This window comes from Eleutherodactylus coqui, chromosome 8, assembly GCF_035609145.1.
Source record: "Eleutherodactylus coqui strain aEleCoq1 chromosome 8, aEleCoq1.hap1, whole genome shotgun sequence".
NCBI lineage: Eukaryota > Metazoa > Chordata > Amphibia > Anura > Eleutherodactylidae > Eleutherodactylus > Eleutherodactylus coqui.
The window spans coordinates 17931781-17952050 of NC_089844.1; the positions used below are offsets into that span (position 1 = coordinate 17931781).

Here is a 20270-nt window from a genome sequence, read left to right on the forward strand (position 1 = left end):
TTACCTCAGTCGTTAGAAAACGCGCAGGTCCGGTTCAAAAAAAGACAGGGAGCAAATTCCGCAGCATTTCTGCATCCAAAAACACTCAATCTGTACCATTGATGCAGATTTTGACTGGAAATCAGCCGCACATGATTTCATACAATGCGGCGCACCGCCTCACCTCCTCCAAAGGCTTCCCGCTGTCAGCGCTCCCCGACTTCTACTTCCCAGTGGCCTGGTCAGGTCAGGTGAGGCCACTACAGGCCACTGGAAATCGGAAGCCAGGGAGCGCTGACAGTGGGAAGCTTTTGGAAGAGGTCAGGGGGGGGGGGGGGGGTCGCCACATAGATACGCGGATGATTTCCAGTCAAAATCCGCACCAATGGTCCAGATTTTGACTGTTTTTCAATGCAGAAATGCTGCAAAATTTGCAGTGGACATTTCTGCCACGTATAAACATCCCCTAAATAGGCTTGAGGTATGCTGCCATGTGCAGAGCGGCCTCAGTAGTAATAGTGTGCTCAGTATTATTGTACCTTGACGCCACCGGAACTGGTGTGTGTCCACCAGGATAAGGCTGTTTGACAGCCAGGTGACGCCCCCTGTTTCTCATTGGCTGGAGAACTGGCTGCACATCCTCGGCACGCCGATTTCCAGATTAAATTGTCCGGCTGCTATCTGGCTTTTCCACTCATGTGAGTGACCCGGTGATATCTCCCCTCCCGAGGTGGCTAGCTATACTGCTATACCGCTAGACCCCCACAGCATCCCTCAGTAGTAATAGTGACCCCACAGTGGCCTCATTAGTAATAGTGATCCCCACAGTGGCCTCATTAGTAATAGTGACCCCCACAGTGGCCTCAGTAGTAATAGTGACCCCCACAGCATCCCTCAGTAGTAATAGTGACCCCCACAGCATCCCTCAGTAGTAATAGTGACCCCCACAGCATCCCTCAGTAGTAATAGTGACCCCCACAGCAGGCCTCAGTAGTAATAGTGACCCCCACAGCAGGCCTCAGTAGTAATAGTGACCCCCACAGCAGGCCTCAGTAGTAATAGTGACCCCCACAGCAGGCCTCAGTAGTAATAGTGACCCCCACAGCAGGCCTCAGTAGTAATAGTGACCCCCACAGCAGGCCTCAGTAGTAATAGTGACCCCCACAGCAGGCCTCAGTAGTAATAGTGACCCCCACAGCAGGCCTCAGTAGTAATAGTGACCCCCACAGCAGGCCTCAGTAGTAATAGTGACCCCCACAGCAGGCCTCAGTAGTAATAGTGACCCCCACAGCAGGCCTCAGTAGTAATAGTGACCCCCACAGCAGGCCTCAGTAGTAATAGTGACCCCCACAGCAGGCCTCAGTAGTAATAGTGACCCCCACAGCAGGCCTCAGTAGTAATAGTGACCCCCACAGCAGGCCTCAGTAGTAATAGTGACCCCCATAGCAGGCCTCAGTAGTAATAGTGACTCCCACAGCATCCCTCAGTAGTAATAGTGACCCCCACAGCATCCCTCAGTAGTAATAATGACCCCCACAGCATCCCTCAGTAGTAATAATGACCCCCACAGCATCCCTCAGTAGTAATAATGACCCCCACAGCATCCCTCAGTAGTAATAATGACCCCCACAGCATCCCTCAGTAGTAATAATGACCCCCACAGCATCCCTCAGTAGTAATAATGACCCTCACAGTATCCTCAGTAGTAATAGTGGCCCCCATAGTGGACTTAGTAGTAATAGTGGCCGCCACAGTTGCTTTAGTAGTAAAAGTGACCCAGACAGTGCCCTTAGTAGTAATATAAGGACCCCCACAGTTGCCTTAGCTGTAATAGTGACCTCGAGAGTGGCCTCAGGGGTAATACTATTATTACTGGGGCTGATATAGGGAACACTATTACTAATAGTGTACCCCATATCGACCCCAGTAGTAATAGTGACCCTCACAGTAGCCCCAGTAGTTATAGAACTTCCCCCCCCCCCCCCCGAAACCCATATAGTTACCCTCCTCCTGGTCTTCCGAGCGCTGCTGCTGCCGGAAGAAGTCTGTGCGCCCACAGCAGCGCCTCCTCCCCTAACCTCCTGTGGAACTAAGAAGAAGAGGTCAGGGGAGGAGGGGAGGATGATCCTGGGTTGCACACACTGCTGTCAGTGTGTGCGTCTGGCCGCGGCGCCCCAAAGTGATTACCAGCCAGGGAGCTGCAGGACTCCGGCTGGTAATGACCTTCTTGGTGAGTAGGCATCCCAAAAGTGGGACAAATGGCTGTCCCGTTGGGGTCCTGGCAGAAAGCGGGACGTCTGGTCACCTTAGCCTCTGTAATACAGGGGGCAGTTAGTTGTTCAGCGCCTGTAAAGACACAACACTAAGGCCACTCTCACACATCCGCCTTTTACTGCGAGTAATGCAGCGTTTTGAACAGTAATCGCACCATAACGCTCAAACTCCATAGAGCTCCGCAGACATGCGCTCCAACGCCACCATTTTTTACAACGTTTTTGCACTTTTTAACGCATCTCATCACCCATCACAATGATGGGTCGTCCACACGGGACGGATACGCTGTGCAATTTCCACAGGGCAGCTGATAACCGTCCTGAAATCCACAAGATGTACAGTTGCTGTTTGCTGCGAGTTTCTTGTCATTTTTCTCGGCTCCGGGGTGTTTTTTCGGTGTGGATTTTAGTGCGATTTTTATTTCTGTTCATTTACTAAACTGCCTGATCGGAGGAACAACGCGGCTTTATATGCAGATCGCGACGCAACCAACCCTCACCGAGACACCCAGGGATTTGGCTTTCATATTCCCTCTATGTTGAATTCTGCGGCGACAACACAGAGAGGAAGACGCTTACAGGCCGCTCGTCTGCAGTAGGAGGATCCAGGAACAGACACAGGAATGCAGACAAAAGGAAAACCACCACAATACATTCATGTAGCTGGGATTTCAAAACACCGCAAATTGTACGCTGGAAGATCCCAACTTGTGTGAATACAGTCAAAAGACCACTCAGACACTGAACAAGCAGACAATGCAGCAGATTTCAGCTCTGAAGCTGCAGAATAGTGAGTATGATACAGGAGCAGTACAGGATAAGTAATGTATGTGCACAGTGACTCCACCAGCAGAATAGTGAGTGCAGCTCTGGAGTATAATACAGGATAAGTAATGTATGTACACAGTGACTCCACCAGCAGAATAGTGAGTGCAGCTCTGGAGTATAATACAGGATAAGTAATGTATGTACACAGTGACTCCACCAGCAGAATAGTGAGTGCAGCTCTGGAGTATAATACAGGATGTAACTCAGGATCAGTACAGAATAAGTAATTTATGTACACAGTGACTCCAGCAGAATAGTGAGTGCAGCTCTGGAGTATAATACAGGATGTAACTCAGGATCAGTACAGGATAGGTAATGTATGTACACAGTGACTCCGCTAGCAGAATAGTGAGTGCAGCTCTGGGGTATAATACAGGATGTAACTCAGGATCCGTACAGGATAGGTAATGTATGTACACAGTGACTCCACCAGCAGAATAGTGAGTGCAGCTCCGGAGTATAATACAGGATAAGTAATGTATGTACACAGTGACTCCACCAGCAGAATAGTGAGTGCAGCTCTGGAGTATAATATAGAATGTAACTCAGGATCCGTACAGGATAAGTAATGTATGTACACAGTGACTCCACCAGCAGAATAGTGAGTGCAGCTCTGGAGTATAATACAGGATGTAACTCAGGATTAGTAATGTATGTACACAGTGACCGCTGTACTGTACAAAATTACCCAATTTCAGTACGGATTATGCAACCAAAATTTGTAAACAGGTACGCGATGTGTAAACACAACCTTGCTGTGGGTTATTATTTGGCTCCTGTTTGGACAGTGTTTGTCTCGTGATGGATACGGGGACATTGGTGGGAGGAGGTCTCAGCTGTACTCTGATCCAAAGCATCAAAGGCAGGTTAAACAATGTTGTATTTTACTGAAGCAAATAGCGCACAGCGGGCCGCGCTTGCAGTTGGTGCCGCCTCTGGCGCGGTCAGCGGTAACTATGTAGCCACTGCGCTCGTGTTCAGAGGTAGAGCTTAAAAAGAGGTTGTGCCAAGATAGCATACAAACATCCTAGACGGGGGTCCTCCTCATGAACGGAGAGGACAGACGGTGCGCAGTCCTTGTATTCAGGACAACCATGCACGTGTATGGCCATATGGTAAGACTACATCTCGCCTGCAGCGGCCGCTGTAAGGGAACGTCTGCTGCCTGCGGCTTTTCCCCAAAAGATCAGTGTTTTGCTCACAATGCAGGTTCTCACCACCCAGGAGCAAAGCAAATACTGCGACCCAAAGCCGGGCCGAATAAAGACCACATGGTCTGCCTCTATGGTATTAAAGGGGCATTCAGTAGTTGATGGATGGGGGTCTGTCGCTCAGGTCCCTGGTCCATCAGCTGATAGTCCTGCCCGCTGATGTGTATCATCAGTAGTCATAGGAAGCCAGGGCAGTGCTGGCTTGAAATCAATGGGAGCATGAGAGCGCCTCCTGCTCAGGACAGAGCATGAAGTTCTGACCATGGTCCTTCCTCGACTGCCTCTGATCATTGATGATGCACGTCCTGCCCACTGTCAGTGCAACGGGCAGGATGATCAACTGATGGACAGAGATCCCAAGCGGCAGACCCCTGTCCATCAACTCCATAGAGTAGGTCATCAGTGAAAAATGTCCAGAATACCCCTTTAACTGCCCCTGTACATAAAACATTCTACTTTCGATACAAAAATGAAAGCTGGATTGTGATAGGTTGCCCCGAAATCCAAAGTCCCTATGATAGCCACAAGCTACCGTCAGAAAAGTTGGCATGGGGACATAGGATAATAAGCTTCCCATAAACATTATCTCCAAGTCTGACCTCTAGTAAGTCATAACAGAAACAAGATATTACGATATACAACTAGAACTCACATTTAGTACAGACCTTCTAATGGGTTCACCGTGTGGTCAGGGTGGGACTGCAGAATCATTCCAGGACTCGGCGTTCCGACCAAACCCAAAAAATTCTGACGTTTACATGCCAATTCCAAATAATGTAATACTTTGGAAACAGTGGTCATGTGACTGCAGGTCGGTCAGCACCAGCAATACACACTTCATGCAGTACCATTGTCAGACTGGCCCACCGGAGGATCCTCCACTAGGCTCAGGCTCTGAGACAATGACAGGCTGCAACAATGCAGCATAATATGACCACATTTGGAGGCAACTATTGTCCATTTCTAATGGATTGATTCAGTAATAACCTTTTAGATAGTATGGCAGTCCTCTAGATATCCCGAATTTTGGAGGCTGTCTCACCACGGCCAGGATGCATACAGAATGGCCTGGTCACCTGCCCAGCATCAGCGACCACCGCAGTCTGGGCCAGTGTAGCAGGGTGTCAGATTTCCTCGCGCAAAGTTCCAATAGAAATTAATGAGCAATGTTAATCTAAGGAATCTGCTGGAAGGTTCTGGTAGACCGTCTGGGAAGATAAAAAAAGGGGCAGGTTGTGGTGCTGGAGACTTGTAGAACAGCTCTGCTGTGTTGCTGGACAAGCTGGGGTGCTTATGTTCTGCAACTTCTGAGTGCTGCTGTGAAATACTCCCTGCTCAAGGACTGTGGCTGAGAACGGTTGGAGCTGTAACTCCAACGCCACTACAAAGAGGAGGAATCTTCTATACACCTGGGAGCTTCTAGTGACCACCCTGGAGGGTAAGGAATGGGTTCGAGCTCCCCAAGCTGCTTGAGCTTGCAGAGGATTTGTGCAAATTTACGTCTGACCGGTCTTCAATGATTGTTGTATGCACCAATACTACAAGAGGAGCAGCGGAATTGTGGACTGTGTGAGAGCATAAGGTGTGATCCATCCGTGTGGGGAATATTTGAAAGGGTCAGAGGGGTACTAGGACATTTAAAACAAAAACCTGTTGATTTTGTATCTATTGTGAGACATATAATACTGAAAATCTGAAACCTCTAGCTCCAAACCCACAAAGGAAAAAACATTTGTGCAAACATGTTTGCTTGCTTGGCATTGCATCAAACAATCCGGGAGCCGTTGCCGTGTCATGGTACACGTGCGGCAGTACAACACCCACACCTTCATTACACACATTAGTGTCTGACACTGCACTCCCCGACTCCTGACCATCTCCTGATCCACACCCATTGTAGGAAATGTGGGGAGAAGTCAGGCTGTGCTCCCCGCAGAGTACAGCGTAGGACAGCACTAGTATGCAATGAAAATGCTGATTTTACTGCAGTGTAAGGTAGTAAAAAAGAAAAAAAAATGGGTTACAGAGGGGGCATTAGTACAAAGGGGACGTGGAGGTGTTACTAAAAAGTTCATTGAGGGTAGCGGCAGGATGTGAAGAAGTGTGAAGAAACCAGTTGTGGTTGGAAGCCATCTTCATGGTGGTCTGGGCCCAAATAGAGAAGAAAATAATCAGACGTCACCAATAACTAGAGGTAACTGCACTGTAATCACAGCATTGAGCCGGTACCCATCACTGTGAGGGGGCAAAAAGGGGTGTGACCCAAGATGAAAATTGGCAGATTACGAGCTCCACAGTACTTGTCCCTCTTCTCGTTGTTCACTGTTGGAAGGTACAGTAAGCATTGATCTGTCCAGAGTGTAACTGTAAGTGGACATGTATGTGTTCTGTATATATGGAGGGCGGCCCCCAATCATCTCCTTTGCTGGCTCCAGTTTGCCACTATGCACTGCCCATATAGGAGGGGCTTGGCATGACACCCAACATGAAGCTCCCATCTGGTGCAGGCCGCCACAAGCCGTTGGGGCTCAGATCTCCTGAGCGGAAAGGAACCCCCGAGTTCTGCCTCTCCGTATATTTTATTACAGCTCTCCTGCTACTGCAAAACTACAAATCCCAGCATGCCCTGGAAGCAAAAACTAGGAGATCATCGCTCTGCTACGACAAGGCATCAGAGACCGACTTACTACCAACGCGTTTTACGTTGCGTGAACTTCCCATCCGTTATACTCTGGAAGGTTTAGGTTACCAACAAGCTGGAGGTGAAAACTATTTCCGTACTGTGCAAATCCATGAGAATGTGCGGTGCCCGCCTGGTACCGCCGTACGCCACATACAGCACATGCTTGGCGCCAAGTCAAAAGCACTGAAACACTCCAGAAATGCAGCCTGTATGGGGAACATCTGTGCGAGTTCGAGAATGGCAGCCGCGCCCCTCAGTCTAGTCACAGAATGCAGGTAACGGGGATAACTAGCTGACTGTTGGGGGTCCAACCGCAGGGACCACCACTGACAGCCAGAACGGGGGTTCCACGTCTCCCAAGAGACCGTCAAAATGAATGGAACAGCAGTGGGCAAGGTCAGCCGCCGATCCATACATTTCAATGGTGCGCTGAAAAGTTCTAGCGCTCCGCAATCTCCAGCTCTCACTGAAATGAATGAAGTGGTGGCCGAGCATGCGCATGCCGTTTCATTCATTTTTCTAGTCTCTATGATGAATAAATAGGAGGCATGGTTTTTTGAAAGTGCGGGGAAAAAAAAGGGGGGGGGGGCAAGTCATTAAGGGGTTAATGTCACCGGAATACCCCTTTAAGTAGTATTCCCATCTCAGACTGCTATGCCATATCTGCAGTTTGATACATGTGGGTCCCACGTCTGGATCCTGCATCTATCTCAAGAAGTGAGCCCAGCCACCTGGAGTAGGGTGGTCCGAAGGTGCAGAAACAGGGTAGCACAGCCCGCTTGGTGGTTTCTGTACACTTGACAGTCATGTACAGAAGGGTATTGCCGTCTCGGCCAAAAAGGGAATAACCCTTTAACCCCTTCCTGCTGCAGGGCGTAAGTTTACATCCTGCCTGGGAAGGGGTTCCCGCAAATGGACCTAAACGTATGCCTTATGGATGGCACAGACTCCGAGCTGAGGACGCCATCCGCGGCAGGAGTCGGTTGTGACTGACAGATAGCCTCCCGCTGTAACAGCAAGGAGCGGTGAGAACACTGAGCCATGCTGTTAACCCATTGCATGCTGCAATCAATGTTGATTACAGTGTGTAACGGGTTCACAGAGGGAGGACACTGCAATGTAATCGGGAGGACCAATGGGTTGCTATGGCAACCAGACAATGGAGTCTGCGTTATCCATGGCCTAATGATCACTAATAATAGTGATATTATATGACGATCATAGCTCCGTAGGTTCAAGTCCCCATAAGGTACATTAAAAAAAATGTAACGAAAAAAGTTAAATGAATTTTAAAAAGAACATTAAAAAATAGCAATAACAAAAATAACCCCTTTTTTTTTTTGCACACTTTACCTTCTTTGCTTATAAATAATCATTTTTTATAAAAACGTACCTCCGTAATGACTTGTACAATAAGGGCTCGTTCACACAGCCGCATCCGTAAAATGCAGGGTGACTTTTTTTTCCCTCTAATTCCCTGCTCTGTTGCGGTTGCGTATGAAAACTCCGCCCACATGTATTGCGTACGGACAGCGCTCGCATATGCTGCCCATATAAAACATACAGGGCTCATGCTGCGCGATACGCCGAGCAATAGAGCATGCTGCGATTTGCTTCTCCTCACACGTATCTACACGCTAAACGGGTCAATGAAAGTCTATTTACTGTAATGGATTCCATTCGCTAGGTGTCACGTGGCCGGGCATCGCGGCCATAAAACGTGCCAGAATCACAGTTGTGTGAATGAGCCCTTAATCAGAACCAAAAATCGCATGTTTTGTTGATTTTGCCTCCCAAAAAGCTCAATAAAAAGGTAATAAAATTGGTACTAATAAAAATTAAAGCTCGTCACTCAAAGCAAACCGCATACCGCCATGTTGGTGGAAAATAAAATGAAATCCCCCAAAACTCGTTACTAAGGGGTTAATAGCGACTGTACAACATTGCTTTCTGTAGCACCAGGATGGGTAAAGGCTAGTGATGAGCGAGCATTGCCCTTAGCGAGTACCTGCCCGCTCGAGAGAAAAGGTTCGGCTGCCGGCGCGGATGACAGGTAAGTTGCGGCAGTGAGCAGGGGGGAGTGGGGGGGGGGGAGAGAGATCTCCCCTCCGTTCCTCCCCGCTCTCCCCCGCCGCTCCCTGCCCGCAGCCGGCACCCGAACCTTTTCTCTCGAGCGGGCAGGTACTCGCTAAGGACAATGCTCGCTCATCACTTGAAACAATTGTCACTTAAAATGTGTTCCAATAAACAAAAATGTGCAATAATCGTTACGTCTAAACGCGAAGCACTTTTTCGTTTGATGCTTATTTTCGATCTGCATAAAAATCATCGCCGGCTCGCTCACTTCTCGCTGCGTCCGAACACTCCCGGTGCAGTGCCTCACATAGAACGATGATCTGCCTGCGCGGACAACCGGCGGTGACGTCACTCGCTCCTGCGCTCGTTTAAACAAGAATCATCTGGTGTAGAAGGGACACAAGCTGCGGCGCAGACACGATACGCCATCACTTACTCTAGTGGGAAAGCCCTTCCCCAGTGGCCACCGCTCCAGGAAGCACTCCGGGCGCTCCTCCTGGCAGATGCAGCCTTCCGTCAGGGGTTCTGGGAAGAGGTCTGCCTGTCGGACGTGTTTCTCCGCGCAGCAGACGCCGCACCCCCGACAACCGCACCTACATGACTCAACAAGAAGCCAGTGTCCTCGGCTCGCAGCAGCCAAGAAACCTCCACTTGTACTACAGGAAGCGAGAACACAACAGCGGCCGAGCGACGAGCCATCACTGCGTAGCAACCGCGCCGAAACTAACCTGCGTCCGCTAGACTCTCATTCTCCGGGCGACATTATATAGTGGGCAGATCTGTGATGACTTTGCGTGTCCGTCCCTCACCATTTGTAAGATCTCCGCTTGCTGTCAGGCAGATATCGCACTTGTAAACGTGTCGCGTGTTCGAAAAGCACTTGCGTTTTTAATAGGAAAAACGAAAAATCGCACTCACATGAAACTTGCGATTTTTTTTCTCTTCCATGGGAAATGACAGGAAGAATTTCTACCGACTCGCAGAAAAATAGAACGCGCTGCGCGAGAAAAATCACCCACGTAAATACCAACGCACATTCCAAATAACGGCTTACATTGTCGCACGTGGATTTGTGCGTCTTTCAATGCACAAAACTCTCATGATTTTCTGGCCCATGTATCTACGGCCGTGGGGCTCATTCACACGGGCGTACGTGTTATGTGGTCCGTGAATACGCAGCGTGTAACATGCATATTCTTGGCATGTGAACGGAGACAGAGGCGGCTGAGGATCGCGCCCCCGCCCCCCCAGATGGCGGAACCCAAACGATTTATCGGTCGTGTAAAAGAGCCCGCAGTCAAAGAAAACAATCGTTCACCCAACCTGGAAAATTGGGGGGGGGGGGGGGGGGGATTGCCTTTGGATCAACATAGGGGTAACAGGCTGAACTGGATGGACTTGTGTCTTTTTTCGCCTTACACACTGTGTTACACAGAGCTGAGGATTTGTTACAATGTATCATTAATCCTCTTTTTCCCATTTGGACTCCCGCACTTGCAGATACTTTGTAACTTAGCAACTTTGTAGCAGGAAACGTTTTCAGACTCTGGATGTAAACAATGAACGTTCCATTCACTGACAGCAAGCGCAGATCTTTACAGTCTACATTACATAACTTCATTATACAGTAGATTTCTTTTAACCGCTTCCTGGCCAGAAGCTTTACCTCCCCTCATTACCTGTAGGGACGTTTCACACGGGATGGAATACTCTACAACAGCGTGGCGGTATAGGCCATCCCACAATTTCGCACGGGTAACTGTGGATTTTCTATTTAATTCCGCACATTAGCGGTGCAGATTTGGGGGCTTCATAGTCCGCAGGAGGGCGGATTCTGTAACGCTGTTGTGGAATATTCCGTCCCGCGTGAAAAGTTCTCATAGTCGACGGGCAGTCAGGACGTTGTTGGACAAAACCAATTTCATGCTGCCCGACCCCGGCTTATTGTGAAGCGCCGCGGCGTTGGAGAGCGAACACGCTTTGTGCGCTCCGAACCTCTCCGACCAGATCCTCCTGACTCAGATCCCTCCCCGGCTGTGAATAGGAGAGACCCATCAATCTGGGCGATCCGGGAGGGAAAGACAGAGAAACCCGACTCCAAGCGCCGGTTTAAGCGGATTGTCAAAGTATGATCGTCGTAAGAACGTTCGCTTGCTGATCATGGAGTTGCATAAAAGTGCCGCCAATCAGCAGGTGAATAAGCGAACGCTCGCCCTCGGGTGATTGGATCTTTCATGCGACACCAAAAATCATTGATTTTGGCAACGTCGCCCTGAGTAAACGGCGTTGTGGAGCCGACGGCGATGAAACCGTATCTGTTACAAACCGCCGCACGTTCATTGCCTTACGGTATGAATCGGCCGGTGTGAAGGTCGGGCAAACGAATGGCGATCTCTTTGATTGGCGCTCATCACATGGCTCAGATTAAGATATGTAAATGGACCCCTAGGCGTCTGCGTAAAGCGCTGCACGGATCACGCAGCATTCATCCATCATGGCAGCCGGCTGTCACCACGTATGACAGAGATAGCGTCCGATAGTGTATCGGCGCACGCCTTCACACAGTCTGACTTCGTTCATTTTTTTTGAGTTCCCAGCTGTGTCGCCTAGCGGCATTGCAATGTATTGTGCATGAACTGCGTTGAATGCGCTACCCACAGGGAACACTAGGGCTGGCGCAATACACGGCGAAATAGAGCATGCTGCGATCTACATGCAATGTATATAAGCTGATGTGAATGGATCAATGAAAATTAGTGTTCTTTCACTGACTCCGTTCACCGCGCACTATGCGGGCGGGCATCACGTTTCACCGCGTAATACGCGGTGAAATCACGTTCGTGGGCATAAACCCTTAGGCTGCGTTCACACATAGCGGGTTTTTTTTGCAGTTTTTAACCGCAATTGAAAACCATATAAAAGAAAAATCACATGGGGTTGCTGCTCGGCCGTAGGTTCAGGATGGGGTGGGCACAAAGAGGGCACCCCGTTGCTACTGGGGCCGCCGTCGCCACTAGGGGCCGCTACAGGGGCCGCCGTCGCCACTAGGGGCCGCTACAGGGGCCGCCGTCGCCACTAGGGGCCGCTACAGGGGCCGCCGTCGCCACTAGGGGCCGCTACAGGGGCCGCCGTCGCCACTAGGGGCCGCTACAGGGGCCGCCGTCGCCACTAGGGGCCGCTACAGGGGCCGCCGTCGCCACTAGGGGCCGCCGTCGCCACTAGGGGCCGCTACAGGGGGCTTTATTACCATTGGAGGCACTACTGGAGCCGCCAAGTAAATCCATGTGGAAATAGATATGTGGCGTGGAATCTAAATCCGCAGCTTGTCCCCTATAGCAACAGATGTGCAGTGTGGATTCCAGCTCTTCAAATGGTGCAGATTTTGCTCTGGATTTCCTGCGGCGCGTCGGCAGCGAACATCCTGCAACAGATCCGCCCCAGTTGGTATCCGCACTGCATATCCGCTGCTATAACTGACGGATTTGGTGCGAGGACGAGAATTTGAAAATCTCATTTTCTTTGCTGCTACTGCAAACGCAGCGGGTATAAGGGGTCCGTGTCGTACAGGGCAGCGCGTGGCACTATTATATGGCGTCAAGATGGGTCTGTAGTCCAACCTACATCTGTAATAGGATTACATCCCCCACCACAGTCACCGGATTACAGAAGTATAATCCCTGGGGGTCCCGGTCACCATATGGAGACGGTATACAATAAGCGTACATGAAGATAACGTGCCGCTATATACTGTGCCCAGCTGTGTATCTCCGCTCATATTACATCGAGTTCACACAAGGGACGCAAACAAATCATCACATCCGTAACCTTTTACTAGAGATGCGTGCGACCTTCTTAAAGCCGCAGCGCCAGGAAACGTTCTAAGGGCCGCGCCAGGGGAAAACGGCGAAAGAGAAGCAGCTGTTATGTGCGATATTCCAATGTAACATCTACCAACAGCTCCAGATTGCGGCGGCGCGGCATTAAAACTAGCGCAAAGCTATCAGGTTCAGTTTGGTAATTCACAATGTAGCGGCGGTCTTTTCGCCTTTCCTGAAGTTTCTCCTTTAACAATTCAGCTCCTCGAAATTGGTGAGCAGAATTGTGCGACGCGACTTCCGTCTTGTGGTCACAGTTATCAAGAGACCAAGAGATAAGCGTTTGCCTTTTCTACATCCACATCTCTTTGAGGATAAGCATCTGCTATATATATATACTAAAGAGCCATTAAGGGGATGTGCAGCAACGTCACAGATAGTCACATGTGCGCAAGGAGGGGGCAAGACCCCAAGTACAGGAAAAGGAGGATCCGAGAAGTAGAGCTAAATTATTTCCGGCAGTCACATAAAGATGGAGGAAGATGGAATTATGTATAATAAAGCCTGATTTTCAGGGCAGCTGAACTCACTACTGTACCCAAGAACACACCTACTATAATGCCGCCCGCCAACGTACAAGAACACACCTACTATAATACCGCCCGCCAACGTACAAGAACACACCTACTATAATACCGCCCGCCAACGTACAAGAACACACCTACTATAATACCGCCCGCCAACGTACAAGAACACACCTACTATAATACCGCCCGCCAACGTACAAGAACACAACTACTATAATACCGCCCGCCAACGTACAAGAGCACAACTACTATAATACCGCCCGCCAACGTACAAGAGCTACTATAATACCGCCTGCCAACGTACAAGAACTACTATAATACCGCCCGCCAACGTACAAGAACACAACTACTATAATACCGCCCGCCAACATACAAGTACTATAATACCGCCCGCCAACGTACAAGAACACACCTACTATAATACCGCCCGCCAACGTACAAGAACACACCTACTATAATACCGCCCGCCAACGTACAAGAACACAACTACTATAATACCGCCCGCCAACGTACAAGAACACAACTACTATAATACCGCCCGCCAACGTACAAGAGCACAACTACTATAATACCGCCCGCCAACGTACAAGAACACAACTACTATAATACCGCCCGCCAACGTACAAGAACACACCTACTATAATACCGCCCGCCAACGTACAAGAACACACCTACTATAATACCGCCCGCCAACGTACAAGAACACACCTACTATAATACCGCCCGCCAACATACAAGAACACAACTACTATAATACCGCCCGCCAACGTACAAGAACACAACTACTATAATACCACCCGCCAACGTACAAGAACACAACTACTATAATACCGCCCGCCAAAGTACAAGAACACAACTACTATAATACCGCCCGCCAACGTACAAGAACACAACTACTATAATACCGCCCGCCAACGTACAAGAACACAACTACTATAATACCGCCCGCCAATGTACAAGAACTACTATAATACCGCCCGCCAACGTACAAGAACACAACTACTATAATACCGCCCGCCAACATACAAGAACACAACTACTATAATACCACCCACCAGCGTACAAGAACACAACTACTATAATACCGCCCCCTAATGTACAAGAACATAACTACTATAATACTGCCCCCTATGTACAAGAATAAAACTACTATAATACTGCTCCCTATGTACAGGAATATAACTACTATAATACTGCCCCCTATGTACAAGAATATAACTACTATAATACTGCCCCCTATGTACAAGAATATAACTACAATAATACTGCCCCCTATGTACAAGAATATAACTACTATAATACTGCTCCTATGTACAAGAATATAACTACTATAATACTACTACTACTATGTACAAGAATATAACTACTATAATACTGCCTCCTATGTACAAGAATATAACTACTATAATACCGCCCCCTATGTACAAGAATATAACTACTATAATACTGCCCCCTATGTACAAGAATATAACTACTATAATACTGCTCCCTATGTACAAGAATATAACTACTGTAATACTGTCCCCTATGTACAAGAATATAACTACTATAATACTGCCCCCTATGTACAAGTATATAACTACTATAATACCGCCCCCTATGTACATGAATATAACTACTATAATACTGCCTCCTATGTACAAGAATATAACTACTATAATACTCCCCCCTATGTACAAGAATATAACTACTATAATACTGCCTCTATGTACAAGAATATAACTACTCTAATACTGTCGCCTATGTACAAGAATATAACTACTATAATACTGCTCCCTATGTACAAGAATATAACTACTATAATACTGCTCCCTATGTACAAGAATATAACTACTATAATACTGCCCCCTATGTACAAGAATATAACTACTATAATACTGCCTCCTATGTACAAGAATATAACTACTATAATACTGCCCCTATGTACAAGAATATAACTACTATAATACTGCCACCTATGTACAAGAATGTAACTACTATAATACTGCCCCCTATGTACAAGAATATAACTACTATAATACTGCCCTCTATGTACAAGAATATAACTACTATAATACTGCTCCTATGTACATGAATATAACTACTATAATACTGCCCCTATGTACAAGAATATAACTACTATAATACTGCCCCCTATGTACAAGAACATAACTACTATAATACTGCCCTCTATGTACAAGAATATAACTACTATAATACTGCTCCCTATGTACAAGAATATAACTACTATAAGGCTGCATTCAGATGAACGTATATCAGCTCGGTTTTGACGCTGAGCGGATATACATGGTCCTGGTGTGCGGGGGGGGAGGGAGAGGATGGAAGAGCCAGGAGCAGGAACTTGGGCCGGCGGCAGGGCAAATAGTGCAGAGGGGCGGGGAGGAGGCAGAGAGGGGGCGGGAGCTCAGTTCCTGCTCCTGGCTCTTCCATCCTCCCCCCCTTGCACACGAGGACAACGTATATCGGCTCGGTGTGAAAACCGATATATGTTCGTCTGAAAACCGAGCCGATATATGTTCGTCTGAATGCAGCCTAATACTGCTCCTATGTACAAGAATATAACTAATACTGCCCCCTATGTTACCTGGTACTGAAGTAACATTTTTTTAACCCACTATTTGTGACAGCTGGCTGCTCGATATCACATGACCAGTCACTACTTCACCATCAGTACAGAACGATGTATTACCTATTATATAACAATGAATGATAATGAGTTGCATCCGCTGCGGCGGGTTCGGTGTCTCATGCTACACTGCGATACCAGCCAGGTAATTCCATGTAATGATCTGTTATGTAGGTGTGCTTTCACACCTGATGATTAGCGCTCGGGCAGCCCATTCGTACAGGCAGATAAAGCTTTCGCTCGCTACATCAGCCAGTCGTTCCTATTCGCTGCATGAGTGACCGAGAATGGCCGATCGATGTTTAAACAGAACAATTAGTGAACACACCAGCGACTCTCGCACTCGCATGAGATGAACGATGAATGGTCGGTGAACGGACTCTCATCCATCGTCGGCCGTGTTCACCCCGAATCATTATTGGACATTTTTTCACGTTTAATCCATTTTTTTGAACGATAAGCGTTCCGTGTAAAAGAGCCTCAAGTGTTACGGATATTTGTGAAATTCGCTGTGAGGTGTCCCTCCAAAGCGACACGATATACGCAACTCCTAATTGGGGAGTGTTGGCGTCACTTATGTCACATAGGATGTACCACCTACAGGGTCAATATATGCCACCCAACGAAGTTCAGTCTTGTATTATGTATGGCGTCGCCGGTGTCTCTTGCAACGGTTTGTGTGCGATGAGCCGCTGTACTGTCAGTCTCTAACGCTTGGTATGATGGAGCCACCATTGGTTTCTCCATGAGCCGCTGTAGTGTCAGTCTCTAACGCTCTGTATGATGGAGCCACCATTGGTTTCTCCATGAGCCGCTGTAGTGTCAGTCTCTAACGCTCTGTATGATGGAGCCACCATTGGTTTCTCCATGAGCCGCTGTAGTGTCAGTCTCTAACGCTCTGTATGATGGAGCCACCTTTGGTTTCTCCATGAGCCGCTGTAGTGTCAGTCTCTAACGCTCTGTATGATGGAGCCACCATTGGTTTCTCCATGAGCCGCTGTAGTGCCAGTCTCTAATGCTCTGTATGATGGAGCCACCTTTGGTTTCTCCATGAGCCGCTGTAGTGTCAGTCTCTAACGCTCTGTATGATGGAGCCACCATTGGTTTCTCCATGAGCCGCTGTAGTGCCAGTCTCTAACGCTCTGTATGATGGAGCCACCTTTGGTTTCTCTCCATGAGCCGCTGTAGTGTCAGTCTCTAACGCTCTGTATGATGGAGCCACCATTGGTTTCTCCATGAGCCGCTGTAGTGTCAGTCTCTAACGCTCTGTATGATGGAGCCACCATTGGATTCTCCATGAGCCGCTGTAGTGCCACTCTCTAACGCTCTGTATGATGGAGCCACCATTGGTTTCTCCATGAGCCGCTGTAGTGCCAGTCTCTAACGCTCTGTATGATGGAGCCACCATTGGTTTCTCCATGAGCCGCTGTAGTGCCAGTCTCTAACGCTCTGTATGATGGAGCCACCATTGGTTTCTCCATGAGCCGCTGTAGTGCCAGTCTCTAACGCTCTGTATGATGGAGCCACCATTGGTTTCTCCATGAGCCGCTGTAGTGTCAGTCTCTAACGCTCTGTATGATGGAGCCACCTTTGCTTTCTCCATGAGTCGCTGTAGACTTCTAGGAGAGTATTCCTCATTTTGAGATTTTGCCGTCAGCTGGAAACAGTCAGCAATGTCGGCCGCTCCTCTATTGTGCTTACCTTTATCTGTAGGAGGACACAATGGTCCTTCCGTGATGGTGCAGCAGGTCCGTCCAGTTCTGCGCAGGGATTTCCCACAACTTAAAATTGCGCCACAACTTCTCTCTACTGTTGCTGCTGAACAGAACATGACTGCTGCAGCCAATCACTGGCTGCGGTGGAAGGGGAGGCACCCCGCACCCGCCAACGGAGAGAAGAGGTCACCGCTACAAGTTCAGATTCAGTAAAATTATATTTTTATTAAAAACAAACAAAAAAAAAAGATCGCCCGTCTGCGTCTGTCAGCGGCTGCGCCATCCTCAACCTGTTGTCGCCCCATCACCCGCCAGTCATCAGCAACCAGGAAGTACAGACTGGTTGTAGAGCAATACTAAAGGGGTTGTCCAGGGTTAGAAAAACATGGCTGCTGTCTTCCAAACACAGCGCCACCCTTGTTGTTGGTTGTGTCAGATATTGCGGCTCAGCTCCATTTAAGTGTATGCTGCAATTCCACAAACAACCCTACGGACAAAAGTGGCGCTGTGTTTGGAAGAAAGCAGCCATGTTTTTTCTACCCCTATCAACTCCTTTAAGTTGCAGGAAAACCCCTTTAATAGTAACCTTTGCTTTTATGGTGCCATTATAATTAGCTTAACACTATGTTCTGTGTCCGGGCTCGTTAGCACATGAAGATATGAGGTATTCAAGTGCTAATTACACCATTTAGATGTGCTATGATCTGCAGTAATGAGGGGAGCTCTCTTGGCCATCAGAAAAGCCACAATTGGAATAAAAATATGTTTAAGATCCAACAACAGCAGCTTGTTGACGGTTTCCAGGAGCTTTTCTTGTGCTGTGCCAACCTACAACTAAAGGGATGGCCAGTTGTAAAGTACTGATGGCCTATCAGCAGAATAGTAGATCGAGAGGGGTCCGTTGCCAGAGATGCCTGCCAATCAGCTGTTCATTGGGTCAGTGTGCTTGTGTACTGAGCGGATTTCTGCAGGAAGCAGACAGCTCCGTTCTGACTGCAGTGGTCAGGATTGGTATTGCATGCTTAACTCGCACTGAAGTGAATGAGAACTTGGCCTGCAATACCAAGCCTGGCCACTGCAGTGGGAATGGAGCTGTCTGCTTCCTGCACAAATCAGCTCATTGTATGAACACACCGAACAGCAATCAGGTGATCAGAGGGGATTCTGGGTGGCAGACATCTGCTGATCTACTAGTTATAGACCTGATAGGCCACCTGTAGTTTGTAATCCCTTTAACTGTGAAATATAATGTAGATGCTGGAACGGCACATCTGCCGCCCACCTCAGCTCTGCTACATCTGTCACTCCCGCTCTGCTGTAAAAGGATTCGCTATACGGCTTGTTTGCAAAATAACGAGACGGCAACAGAGTGACTTCTGTTATTAAAATAGATACATCACGTTACTCTTGTTACTCCCCGCAGCCCCGGCTCTTAAAGGGGAAGCACACTTTTATTTTAAAAAACCCAAACATTATAGATTGGCCACCTGAATAGTGACAGCGGCTCGCGGGTCACGGCTGGCTTTGTTTACGTCTACGGATGAGCGTTGTACATAGACATCGCCGTGTGTGTCCCGAGAGCCGCGGACAAGGATGCAGTGATGTAAACGGATACCCGTGGCCCTCCGGATCGCATCTTAAGGGCCAGAATGGGAAAACTTAACACTTTAGGCACCCGGTTGTTAAAAGTGGACTTCCCCTTTAAGTACCGCATCTTTTAGAGGACATAAATCTTTCATAGCCATCTATAGAGACCTAAAGTGTACGAAGGCAATAACGGGGGTTAAGGACGTGGGGGGCTTCCCCGTCCAGCGGCTGATCCCTACCCGCCCAGAATTTGAAGCACATTTAAGGCGACTAACTGATTCCAGAACAGTAAGAATATACGGATCCTTGTCTGAGGAGCTTACAATCTACATCATGCGGCGCCAACGCTGTCAGGGCAGACCCCCTCCTCTGCCCACCTGCCAAACAATAGGGAGTAAACACATCGCCATGTGGCTTCTTGCGCTGCTGCTGTAGAGGTTTGTGCCCCAAATCCCAGTTACCCCAAGAGCCCGGCGCCCCTCTCCTACCTCGTTCCTGGCGCCCTCCTGCCTGGCGGATTCTGCTCTCACCCGTCTGGAATTAGGAGTTGGGTGTGGATGGAAAAGACTTTTCTCAACACTCCCTACCCAACTACAAGAGCCAAACCCAGGATGTGCGACCACAGCGCCCTCTGCCAGGCCATGCTGGGGAATGCAAGTCTCAGCATTAACCTTTTACAGTCTGGGGAGTATTTACAGGGGCCATCTCTGTGTGTAGCGAGACACACATGAAGAGAAGCCATTATTCACAACGCGCCTATTTACAGGGCGTTCTCGCTAAGAAGCAGCGATGCAGGTCCGACTATTGCGCGGGTATCACCCATTATGTTCTATGGATGTCATCGCGCTCACGTGACCGGCGATGCCATTGCGATGCGATTCCTCTATTTT

The 20270-nt window shown here is 48.5% G+C and overlaps 1 protein-coding gene across 2 annotated transcripts in view; it reads right to left on the bottom strand.

Annotated features, from left to right (window-relative positions):
• The window catches only part of TMBIM1 (transmembrane BAX inhibitor motif containing 1), a 57859-nt gene extending 37878 nt beyond the window's left edge, over positions 1-19981 (bottom strand). Inside the window, exon 1 of one of the 2 annotated variants that reach the window (XM_066575227.1) lies at positions 19869-19981. The gene's annotated coding sequence lies outside the window, so the exon portion shown is untranslated. Of the gene's footprint in view, positions 1-9486; positions 9616-19868 lie in introns of those variants that run through there. The other variant, XM_066575228.1, reaches the window with a different exon arrangement.
• Positions 19982-20270: the final 289 nt, after the last annotated feature.